The sequence below is a fragment of the Syngnathus scovelli genome, unplaced genomic scaffold (genome assembly GCF_024217435.2).
Source record: "Syngnathus scovelli strain Florida unplaced genomic scaffold, RoL_Ssco_1.2 HiC_scaffold_28, whole genome shotgun sequence".
NCBI classification, from domain to species: Eukaryota; Metazoa; Chordata; class Actinopteri; order Syngnathiformes; family Syngnathidae; genus Syngnathus; species Syngnathus scovelli.
The window spans coordinates 560565-573093 of NW_026061370.1; the positions used below are offsets into that span (position 1 = coordinate 560565).

The 12529-nt window shown below is 47.7% G+C and overlaps 1 long non-coding RNA gene across 1 annotated transcript; it reads right to left on the bottom strand.

Moving 5' to 3' along the window:
• Positions 1-11676: 11676 nt before the first annotated feature.
• Positions 11677-12209, bottom strand: LOC137839958 (uncharacterized). The gene is made up of 3 exons (XR_011086348.1): positions 12102-12209; positions 11878-11924; positions 11677-11754 (listed from the first exon to the last, which is right to left on the bottom strand). It is a non-coding gene; the product is annotated as an uncharacterized lncRNA (long non-coding RNA).
• Positions 12210-12529: the final 320 nt, after the last annotated feature.

Sequence of the window (12529 nt, forward strand, 5' to 3'; positions counted from 1 at the left end):
CCAAAAGAACTTACTTGTCTCCCGTGTGGTTCTTGCAAAATAAGTTGGAGCGAGCGCAACTCTAACAGGGTGCATTTTGCCACTAGCTGCCTACGGACAATGACGTCGCGCTCGCGGCTCATGGTTGACGGGCTGAGCAGCCGGGCAAGTCCGTCGTTTTCAGCGCACAGCGAGTGGCAAAGGCGCTGACAAAACGGGAGCTTTGAGCTGCTGAAAACGGCAAAACAAGTCTAAAGCGTGTTCAAACGCGTGCGCACAATGCTCCTGCTTGAAAGGTCGGAATTTAAGGGGCCAATTTTTTGGATGGCGGCCGCCGGCCAAGCTTTGGACGGAAAAGGTTTCCTGGCGACAGCGAGCGAGCGCGGCGCTGCCGTACGTGCACCGAGTCGCCTGCCTGAAGACCTTGGACAAGTCGTCGATGATGTGCCGCTGCTCCACAACTTGAAGGAACTCCATTTCACCGTCCTGCTGGCCGCAACCGCGGTCCAGGTCATTGAGCGAACTAGGCCTTCTCTGTGGAACACAAATGCAGTGGACTCTGTTGGCACGCCGCCGTTGTCCGCGTCGACTTACCAAGCTTGCCATCTCCTCGTTCTCCTGGGTGACAAAGCGCACTTTGTTTTCAAGGCGACACAGCACCAGCGAGAGTTCTTCATTCTTCCTGCTCAGGCGTTTGTTTTTGTACAGGAGTGGCAGAAACTGGCTTTCTGTTTCTCTCAGTCGCTTTAGCTGCAAGCATGAAGTGCGGGATGTGAAAGACGCACAACACGCGGGCCAGAACGTATCCATTCCTTTTGCATCGGTTTGAACGGAATCGTGGCTTTGGCTCCCAATAAAAGACATCTACCAGGCAACCGACTCGCCGCGCCGCTCAACTAATAAGCAAGCGCAATGGGTGCCTCGCTGGATGGCGCGCATCAAACGTAGCGCAAACCTTCAAGCGTGCCGTCAATAAATTACCAGTTCATTGCGCTCTTCAGAAAGCAGGGCGTTTCGATCCTCCAGTTTCCTGATGACTGCGCTGAGCTCAGCGATTTTCAGATGAAACCGTCGCGTGTCCCGATCCTCCTGAGACTGAAAACGCCCCGCAACACACACACACAAGCACTCGTTCAAAGTTCAAAACTGTTTTTGTGCTACCTTCCTCCAGCAACGAACTAAGTCATGCGTACTGCAAGTGTGTGATGAGGTGGCTTACGCAATGAAGAGGATTGCTAGTAGCGGCGTTGACCCCACTTCCAGGGTAGTTTAGGCCCGCCCTTTGGGAATCCCTCAGGGCAGCGATCTGCTGCTCGGCAGCCTGAGTCTGCAGCTGAAGGCGGTGGACGTGGCCGGCCCCAGGGCTTCATCCAAAACACTAACCGCTCTGTCTTTCAGCTTGATCTCATCCGTCTGGATGTACAAACGGGGAGCGCTCAGGCAGGCGGGCAAACTCATTTGCCAGAATTGTGACAAAAACAAAGAGAGCAACCGGCCAATTTTTTTCTTGAATCGACTAGAACACCTTTGCTGTGACAAAAGCGAAGCGAGCAACCGGACATTTTCTTCTTGTGAAATAGAATAGAATAGAATGCCTTAGGTGTCATTGCACTGCAGGTATACAACGAAATTGGGAACATAGCCACGCACCGCGCATCTGATCAGTCCTACCAGTCGGCGGATCTCCCTCTCGCAGTCTCTCTTGGTTCGGCTCAGCTCCTCCCGATGCTGGTGATGAGCCGATCGGAGCTCGGCCGCTCGGGACTGCCAGGCCTGCTGGGCCGCTGCCAGGGCTTCTTCCGCGCTCCTGGTGGAGGCGACGCCGCTCGGTCTCCCGACACCGCCGCGTCTCCTCCACCTCCGCCAGCAAAGCGCCCCCCCTCCTCACCTGAGCAGACATTGCGCCACACCGGGCCGTTGAGACCGCAACGGAGCGCCGCGACGCTTACTGGGGACAAGCTACACAATACGGTAGCGGCCGCATCGAAGCCCGACGTGGCGTGCGGATAGTCAGACACGGATAGAGCGGATCACCTTGTCCATGGAGCCGTCCCTCAGGCTGAGGACCAAGGCATTCAGTCGCTGGATCTCTCCATCTTTGATTTTGATCACTCTCATCAGCTCCATTTCATGCTGCCGCAGTAATGTCTCCCTGGTAATGGATAACTCTTTCTGCTTCTCCTCATGGAGTTTGCTTTTGAGTTCCGTCATGGCGGCGGTGGCACGGTGGTGCTCCGCCCGCAGGTCCTGACTTCTCTCTCTCTCCAGACAGCTGACCTGACATGACTTAGACTTAGACAAACTTTATTGTCATCTTGTCTGCACATGGTGCATACAAAACGAAATTCCGTTGCATACGTCTTACAACAAAGTAGTGATATTGCAGTTGAATAGAAGTAACATATCCTATGAAAAAAAAAAAAATATATATATATATATATATATATATTAAAAATAAGTATAAAGTGCAGCAGTGATAATTATGCAATAGTGCAAGTAGGCAAAACAGTATTCAAGAGTGTGCAGAGGAATGCTAAACCATGTATTAAACTTCTATTTAAAGGGTTTATACAAGTTCAGTAAAGTTGGTAGTGCGAGATAGTGCAAGATAGAGGTCCGTAGTGTCATAAAGTACAGTTCTGTGAATGTGTGATGCAGAGTTCAGTTTAGAGCTCAACAGTTCTAGTGTTCAACAGTCTGATGACAGCAGGGAAAAAGCTGTTGCAGAACCTGGTGGACCTGCAGCGGATGCTGCAAACCTCTTCCCAGAGGGCAGCAGGGAGAACAGTCCATGGTGGGGGTGTGATGGGTCATTGATGATGTTACGGGCACGGGACATGCAGCGCTGAGATGAAATGTCCTGAATGGAGGGAAGAGGAGCCCCTATGATCCTCTCTGCTGTCCTCACCACTCTCCTCACGTTCTTCCAATCGGAGGCGGTGCAGCCTCCACACCACACAGAGAGACAGCTTGTCAGAATGCTCTCTATGGTGCTCCTGTAGAACGTCCTCATGATGGGTGGGGGCAGGTGGGCTCTCCTCATCCTCCGCAGGAAGTACAAGCGCTTCTGTGCCCTCTTGACCAGTGCCGTAGTGTTCATAGTCCAGGTGAGGTCTTCTGTGATGTGGACCCCCAGGAATTTGGTGCTGCTGACCACCTCCACAGCTGAGCTGTTGATGATCAGTGGAGCGTGGTGAGGCTGTTTTTTCCTGAAGTCGACGATGATCTCCTTCATCTTCTCCTCATTCAGGATCAGGCTGTTTTCTCTGCACCAGCCCACCAGCTGCTCCACCTCCTCTCTGTAGTCCAGGTCGTTGTTGTCTCTGATGAGCCCCACCACCGTTGTGTCGTCTGCTGACTTCACGATGTGATTGGTGGTGAACCTGAGGACGCAGTCGTGTGTCATCAGGGTGCACAGCAGGGGGCTCAGGACGCAGCCCTGAAGGGAGCCTGTGCTGAGGGTGATGACATCAGAGGTGTTCTGTCCGACCCGGACTGACTGAGGTCTGTTGGTGAGGAAGTCTAGCAGCCAGTTGCGAAGGGGGGTGTTGAAGCCCAGGTGTTCCAATTTTCCTACCAGATGCTGTGGGATGATGGTGTTAAACGCTGAGCTGAAGTCCAGGAACAGCCTCCGCACATGGGTGTTCTTCTCCTCCAGGTGAGCCAGGCTCAGGTGAAGAACGGAGGAGATGGCTTCCTGAGTGGAGCGGTTTTGCCGGTCGGCAAACTGGAACGGGTCAAATAATAGGGGGAGTCTGGAAACGATGTGACCTTTAAGCAGCCTTTCGAAGCACTTCATCATAACCGGAGTCAGTGCAACAGGCCGGTAATCATTAAATGAGGTGATTTGAGGTTTCTTCGGCACCGGAATGATGGAGGCAGTCTTAAAGCACGCCGGCACTGTGGCTTGGCCCAGCGAGGTGTTAAAAATGTCTGTGATGACCCCAGCCAGATGACTTGCACATTCCCTGAACACACGCCCAGGAATGTTGTCCGGGCCAGGGGCCTTACAGGGGTTGACTCTCCTCAGGGTCTTCAACACATCGGCGGAGTCAAGGCAGAGTACCTCCTCTTCCTGATGGGGGACAGTTTTAACTGCTGGAGTGCCGTTTAGTGCCTCGAACCTCCCAAAGAAGTTATTTAGACCATTTAGAAAGTCAGCATCAACTACACCCACCGGGGGGGGGAGGGTGAGTTGTCGTCTGTAATCGCCCGTATGCCTTGCCACATACTCCTGATGTTTTTGACGTCGTGGAAACGATCCTGAAATTTTCGACTGCGGTCTCGCTTCGCTATCCTGATGGCACGGTTCAAGTTGGCTCTCGCTGTCCTCAGTGTCTCCTTGTCGCCAGACTTGAAGGCAGAGTTCCGCGCTCGTAGCGTTTGACGTACCTCCTCAGTCATCCAGGGTCGTTGGTTGCCCCGGGTGATGATATTCTTAGTGGTGCTGACGTCCTCGGTGCATTTGTTGATGTAGGCTGACACAGTCATGGCACACGCATGTCTAATCTACATCGGGAAAACTGGGAGGGAGGGAGGCAGGCAGGGAGGCAGGCAGGGAGGCAGGCAGGGAGGCAGGCAGTGTCTGTCTGTTGAGGTTTTCACCTTGTTCTTCTCCTGCTGAAGTTCTAACTGGACGTCCATCAGTTTGGTTCTCAGCTCGTCATTGGCGGCCTGAAGGGCGTCCGTTCGCTCCGCCTTGGCCCGCCCTGCCGGAGCTCGTTTGGACATCTCTTACTCGAGTCTCGCCCGGTCGTCAGTCAGAGATCACAACATTTGTACCTGGAGAGCACAAACGCAGCGCTGTTTTCCACTGGCTTCGAACTCAACTTCAATCGGTACCGTAACTTACAACATCATAAACATAGAACTAGCTTGACTTATTCATTGAATAAATGCATTTGGTTCTTCAAAACTGCATCACGCAACATAGCGTGACCGAGATGGCCGTTATCCACCTGCGTGAAGTTATTTGGTGAAATGAATGAGATGTTTAAGACACCATCGTTCTGTCTCTATGTAGATGAAGGGAAATAATCGATTGCTGAAGGTCCAAAGGTGTTGTGATAAACAAATAAACATATTAGTGATTAGTGACATATTTGTGATAAACATATTAGGCAGGATAATCACATATGTTAACGTGACTGCCCACACTGTATTTATTTATGGTTATTTGTTAAATCGAGTACTGTTAGACATGAAATAGGAAGTGTTTAACATAAATGGAAGACGAAAGGGGTACTCACCATTGTAGCTCCTGCTGGTCAATGATACGAGCCTCTTCTTGCAGTGGAAAACATACAGCCAACAAACACCGTGGAACCTAAAGGAATGAAATTAAACATTAACATTTAGCCTCAACCAACATTCACAGATACAACGCAACGCAAACTACACAAACGTAAATCTTTTTAAACACAATGAGTTGTACTTACCGTGTACGCTCTAGACGGTCCACTTGCAAGCAGAAAATAAAGATATTTCTGTTGATAATCGTCGTGTTTGTATCCGGTGTCTCGCTCAAGGCCATTGCGCCCACAGATTTGAATTTTGGCGAGAGTTCAGCCTATTGACGTCATTTCCGCGGTGTAATACCCGCATATCTGAAACGGCAAAGTTAAGAGTAGAGTTAAATAAAGTTTTTAGTCAACGCAATAATTTACAACCGTTGACCAGTCGAAATAATCGTCGAAATTTGGCGTCTGTGGCTGGAAGCAGACGCCGAGTTCGACATTCCTCCCAAACGCCACACTCCCTTGCTTTTCAGGGCTAAAAAAAAACAGTTGTAATTACCTTGTACGCTCTAGACGGTCAAGTTGCAAGCTGAAAACAAAAATATTTGCCTTGTAAGTCATCGTGTTACTAACCGCTGTGTCTTGTTTGCCAGAATTGCCGCTTTCCTACTTCCTGTTGCAAGCCACGCCCACGGATTATAATTTTGCCGTGAGTTCCGCCTATTGACGTCATGTCCGCGTCACATGACTGCGACGTAATATTATCTAAAACTGTTTGTGCGGTATTGTGTTGTTCTGTGCGGTATTGTGTTATTCTGTGCGGCGTCGTGTTGTTCTGTGCGGCGTCGTGTTGTTCAGTGCGACGTCGTGTTGTTCAGTGCGGCATGGTGTTGTTCAGTGCGGCATGGTGTTGTTCAGTGCGGCATGGTGTTGTTCAGTGCGGCATAATGTTGTTCAGTGCGGCATAATGTTGTTCAGTGCGGCATGGTGTTGTTCAGTGCGGCATGGTGTTGTTCAGTGCGGCATGGTGTTGTTCAGTGCGGCATAATGTTGTTCAGTAGGCCATAATGTTGTTCAGTGCGGCATGGTGTTGTTCAGTGCGGGATGGTGTTGTTCAGTGCAGGATGGTGTTGTTCAGTGCGGCATGGTGTTGTTCAATGCGGCATGGTGTTGTTCAGTGCGGGATGGTGTTGTTCAGTGCAGGATGGTGTTGTTCAGTGCGGCATGGTGTTGTTCAATGCGGCATGGTGTTGTTCAGTGCGGCATGGTGTTGTTCAGTGCGGCATGGTGTTGTTCAGTGCGGCATGGTGTTGTTCAGTGCGGAATGGTGTTGTTCAGTGCGGCATGGTGTTGTTCAGTGTGGGATGGTGTTGTTCAATGCGGGATCGTGTTGTTCAGTACGGGGTGGTGTTGTTCAGTGCAGGATGGTGTTGTTCAGTGCAGGATGGTGTTGTTCAGTGCGGCATGGTGTTGTTCAATGCAGGATCGTGTTGTTCAGTGCAGCATGGTGTTGTTCAGTGCAGCATGGTGTTGTTCAGTGCGGCATGGTGTTGTTCAATGCGGCATGGTGTTGTTCAGTGCGGGATGGTGTTGTTCAGTGCGGCATGGTGTTTTTCAGTGCGGCATAATGTTGTTCAGTGCAGCATGGTGTTGTTCAGTGCGGCATGGTGTTGTTCAGTGCGACATAATGTTGTTCAGTGCGGCATAATGTTGTTCAGTGCGGCATGGTGTTTTTCAGTGCGGCATGGTGTTGTTCAGTGCGGCATGGTGTTGTTCAGTGCGGCATGGTGTTGTTCAGTGCAGGATGGTGTTGTTCAGTGCAGGATGGTGTTGTTCAATGCGGCATGGTGTTGTTCAGTGCGGGATGGTGTTGTTCAGTGCAGGATGGTGTTGTTCAGTGCGGCATGGTGTTGTTCAGTGCGGAATGGTGTTGTTCAGTGCGGCATGGTGTTGTTCAGTGCGGCATGGTGTTGTTCAGTGCGGCATGGTGTTGTTCAGTGCAGGATGGTGTTGTTCAATGCGGGATGGTGTTGTTCAGTGCGGGATGGTGTTGTTCAGTGCAGGATGGTGTTGTTCAGTGCGGCATGGTGTTGTTCAATGCGGCATGGTGTTGTTCAGTGCAGGATGGTGTTGTTCAGTGCGGCATGGTGTTGTTCAATGCGGCATGGTGTTGTTCAATGCGGCATGGTGTTGTTCAGTGCGGCATGGTGTTGTTCAGTGCGGTATGGTGTTGTTCAGTGCAGCGTAATGTTGTTCAGTGCGGCATGGTGTTGTTCAGTGCGGAATGGTGTTGTTCAGTGCGGCATGGTGTTGTTCAGTGCGGGATGGTGTTGTTCAGTGCGGCATGGTGTTGCTCAGTGCGGCATGGTGTTGTTCAGTGCGGGATGGTGTTGTTCAGTGCGGCATGGTGTTGTTCAGTGCGGCATGGTGTTGTTCAGTGCGGCATGGTGTTGTTCAGTGCGGCATGGTGTTGTTCAGTGCGGCATAATGTTGTTCAGTGCGCCATAATGTTGTTCAGTGCGGCATGGTGTTGTTCAGTGCGGGATGGTGTTGTTCAGTGCAGGATGGTGTTGTTCAGTGCGGCATGGTGTTGTTCAATGCGGGATCGTGTTGTTCAGTGCGGCATGGTGTTGTTCAGTGCGGCATGGTGTTGTTCAGTGCGGCATGGTGTTGTTCAGTGCGGCATGGTGTTGTTCAGTGCGGCATAATGTTGTTCAGTGCGGCATAATGTTGTTCAGTGCGGCATAATGTTGTTCAGTGCGGCATAATGTTGTTCAGTGCGGCATAATGTTGTTCAGTGCGGCATAATGTTGTTCAGTGCGGGATGGTGTTGTTCATTGCGGCATGGTGTTGTTCAGTGCGGCATGGTGTTGTTCAGTGCGGCATGGTGTTGTTCAGTGCGGGATGGTGTTGTTCAGTGCAGGATGGTGTTGTTCAGTGCGGCATGGTGTTGTTCAATGCGGCATGGTGTTGTTCAGTTCGGGATGGTGTTGTTCAGTGCGGCATGGTGTTGTTCAGTGCGGCATAATGTTTTTCAGTGCGGCATGTTGTTGTTCAGTGCGGCATGGTGTTGTTCAGTGCAGCATAATGTTGTTCAGTGCGGCATGGTGTTGTTCAGTGCGGAATGGTGTTGTTCAGTGCGGCATGGTGTTGTTCAGTGCGGCATGGTGTTGTTCAGTGCGGCATGGTGTTGTTCAGTGCGGCATGGTGTTGTTCAGTGCGGCATGGTGTTGTTCAGTGCGGGATGGTGTTCAATGCGGGATCGTGTTGTTCAGTGCGGCATGGTGTTGTTCAGTGCGGCATGGTGTTGTTCAGTGCGGCATGGTGTTGTTTAGTGCGGCATGGTGTTGTTCATTTCGGCATAATGTTGTTCAGTGCGGCATAATGTTGTTTAGTGCGGCATGGTGTTGTTCAGTGCGGGATGGTGTTGTTCAGTGCGTTATAATGTTGTTCAGTGCGGCATGGTGTTGTTCAGTGCGGCATGGTGTTGTTCAGTGCGGCATGGTGTTGTTCAGTGCGGCATAATGTTGTTCAGTGCGGCATAATGTTGTTCAGTGCGGGATGGTGTTGTTCAGTGCGGGATGGTGTTGTTCAGTGCGGCATGGTGTTCAATGCGGAATGGTGTTGTTCAGTGCAGGATGGTGTTGTTCAGTGCGGCATGGTGTTGTTCAGTGCGGCATAATGTTGTTCAGTGCGGCATGGTGTTGTTCAGTGCGGCATGGTGTTGTTCAGTGCGGCATGGTGTTGTTCAGTGCGGCATGGTGTTGTTCAGTGCGGCATGGTGTTGTTCAGAGCGGCATGGTGTTGTTCAGTGCGGCATGGTGTTGTTCAGTGCGGCATAATGTTCAGTGCGGCATAATGTTGTTCAGTGCGGCATAATGTTGTTCAGTGCGGCATGGTGTTGTTCAGTGCGGGATGGTGTTGTTCAGTGCGGGATGGTGTTGTTCAGTGCAGGATGGTGTTGTTCAGTGCGGCATGGTGTCTTTCAGTGCGGCATGGTGTCTTTCAGTGCGGCATGGTGTCGTTCAGTGCGGCATGGTGTCTTTCAGTGCGGCATGGTGTCGTTCAGTGAGGCATGGTGTTGTTCAGTGCGGCATGGTGTTGTTTAGTGCGGCATGGTGTTGTTCAGTGCGGGATGGTGTTGTTCAGTGTGGCATGGTGTTCAGTGCGGCATGGTGTTGTTCAGTGCGGTATCGTGTTGTTCAGTGCGGTATCGTGTTTCTCAGTGCGGTATCGTGTTGTTCAGTGCAGTATCGTTGTGTTGTTCGTATTGTGTTGTGTTGTTCGTAATGTGTTGTGTTGTTCGTATTGTGTTGTGTTGTTCGTATTGTGTTGTGTTGTTCGTATTGTGTTGTGTTGTTCATATTGTGTTGTTCATATTGTGTTGAGTTGTTCGTATTGTGTTGTGTTGTTCGTATTGTGTTGCCTTTAACACTTAGCCTCTAACACTTAGCCTCTAACACTTAGCCTCTAGCATCTAGAAGGTAAATAAATAGGAAGGAAGGACTCACCGGTGACGTCTTCGCCCACGTCCAAGCGTTGTACTTTGTATTTTCATCCTTCTGACAGTGGAAAACATAGCCAACAAACACCGTGGAACCTAAACGAATGAAAGAAAACTATCATTTGGCCACAACCAACATTCACAGATACAACACAATGTGACGTGCGGGGTTGAGGTTAAAGGTTGAGTGAAGGGCCCTCGTTTTAAACTACTTTTTTGAAAAGGATTGGGAACAAGTAAGACGTATTTAATTTATTTAATGGGAAGTAGTAAGAGCTATTGAATTTAATCTATGTATTATATTCTATTGTATTGTATTCTGTTGTATTCTTTTGGATTGTATTCACACTAACCCCACTAAAACTTCAGCCCACAAAAACTCGCCTCTGGCGCCTAGCCTCTGGCACTTAGCCTCTAACACTTAGCCTTTAACACTTAGCCTTTAACACTTAGCCTTTAACACTTAGCCTTTAACACTTAGCCTTTAACACTTAGCCTAGAAGGTGAATAAATAGGGTTAAAGGTTGAGTGAAGGGCCCTCGTTTTAAACTACTGTTTTGAAAAGGAGTGGGAACAAGTAAGACGTATTTAATTTATTTAATGGGAAGTAGTAAGACTTATTAAATTTATTTAATCTACTTTTCTTCCCAGGCAAAATTTGATGTGCTGCAATTCCAAATTTCCAAAGTGAATGAAGGAATGAAGTCCTTTAAATTATGATTTTGTATAAATACTAGGCATTAACACAAAATCAACGGCACAAAATGGGCAGACTTTACTTGTTTGAAAAGGACTGGTTACAAGACAGACTTTTTTAATTTATTTAATGGGAAGAAGACTTAGTTTAATTGATCTATTTTTGTTCCCTGGCAAAATTCGATTTGCTGCAATTCCAAATTTCCAAAGTGAATGAAGGCAAGAAGTCGTTTAAATTATGATTTTGTTTAAATACTAGGCATGGACACAAAATCTACGGCACAAAATGGGCAGACTTTACTTGTTTGAAGAGGACTGGTTACAAGACAGACTTTTCTGATTTATTTATTGGGAAGAAGACTTATTTAGTTTATTTAATCTATTTTTGTTCCCTGGCAAAATTGGATTTGCTGAAACTGTATTTTGCCAAATCTTGCCTTGAGACCTGATAGGAAGTATTAAACGCTTAGTTAAATCAATACAAGTTGGTAGTAAGAGCGAGTAATGTTGGTTGAACCGATGAATGAAGGTTGAAAGCAATTTAAATTATGACTTTGTATAAATACTAGATATTAACAGAACATCTACTGCGCGAAATGGGCAGAGTTTACTTGTTTGAGAAGGAGTGGCTTATTCAAAACTAAGATTTATTTAATCTGTTTGTTCCCAGGCAAAATTGGATGTGATGCAATTCCAAATTTCACCACATGACGGTGCCCAATTTCGACTTCATAGGACATATTAAACACTTAGCTTGTTATTATGTTCAAGGTAATCAGATTTGTTTATTATTCTAATGGCCTCTTCAAAACTATTCTGGATTACTACTTTGGATCTATTCTACATTACTTGGCAACAACATACTCTGTAACAGATTAGGCAGTATAATCATATATGTTAATTTGAGAGTGCCCACACTCAATCTACTTATCGTGATGTGTTAAATCAATTACTGTTAGACATTATTTGTCTGATAATCTACCAAATCTTTGAATTGAAGAATTTGTGATTTAATTAATAGCTTGTTCAGGGTAATCAGACTTGTATATAATTCTAATGGCCTTCTTTTGAAAACTATTCTGAATTACAACTTTGGATCTTATATTACTTTGCAACAATCTACTCGGTGACAGATTAGGCAGTATAATCACATATGTTAACTTCAGTGCCCACACTGTATTTATTTATGGTTATTTGTTAAATCAAGTACTGTTAGACATGAAATAGGAAGTGTTTAACATAAATGTTATGGCTACTCACCATTGTAGCTCGCTCCTGGTCAATGATATGAGCCTCTTCTTGCAGTGGAAAACTTGCAGCCAACAAACACCGTGGAACCTACAGGAATGAAATTAAACATTAACATTTCGCCTGGACCAACATTCACACGTACAACGCAACGCGGCTACACTTCTGCTATTACAAACGTAAATCTCCTTAAACACAACGAGTGTTACTTACCGTGTACGCTCTAGGCAAAATTGGATGTGATGCAATTCCAAATCTATCTGAAACGGCAGTTAAAAGTAGAGTTACATCAAGTTTTCTTTTTTAATCAACACAATCATTTACAACCGTTGACCAGAAAGAATCGTCGAAATTCGACGTCCCCCACAAACGCCACGCTCACTCGCTTTTCAGGGCAACAAAAGTACTTCTTTTTAAAAACGATGAGTTGTACTTACCGTGTACGCTCTGGACGGTCCAGTTGCAAGCAGAAAATAAAAATATTTCTCTTGTTAGTCGTATGTTACCATCCGCTGTGTCTTTGTCAACATCGCCGCCATTTTCCTACTTCCTGCTGCGAGCCACGCCCACGGATTTAAATTTGGGCGGAAGCTCTTTCCATTGGCATCGTTTTCGCGTATAGCAAATCCGATTGGTTGGGAAGGGGGCACGGTTATGCAGCCGAGGGGTCCTGTGATCGGTGGGATGTAAAGTAGGCGTCGACGTCACGTCCGCGTCACGTGACCACGACGTGGCAGACGTCATATAGCAACCGCTGTTTTGTTTAGTAGACTTACAGTTGTTATGCATTGACATAATGGCGCACACACCAAATAGATTTAAATAAATTAAATAATTCTTCTGCCCACTCTCTTTTAAACAAGTT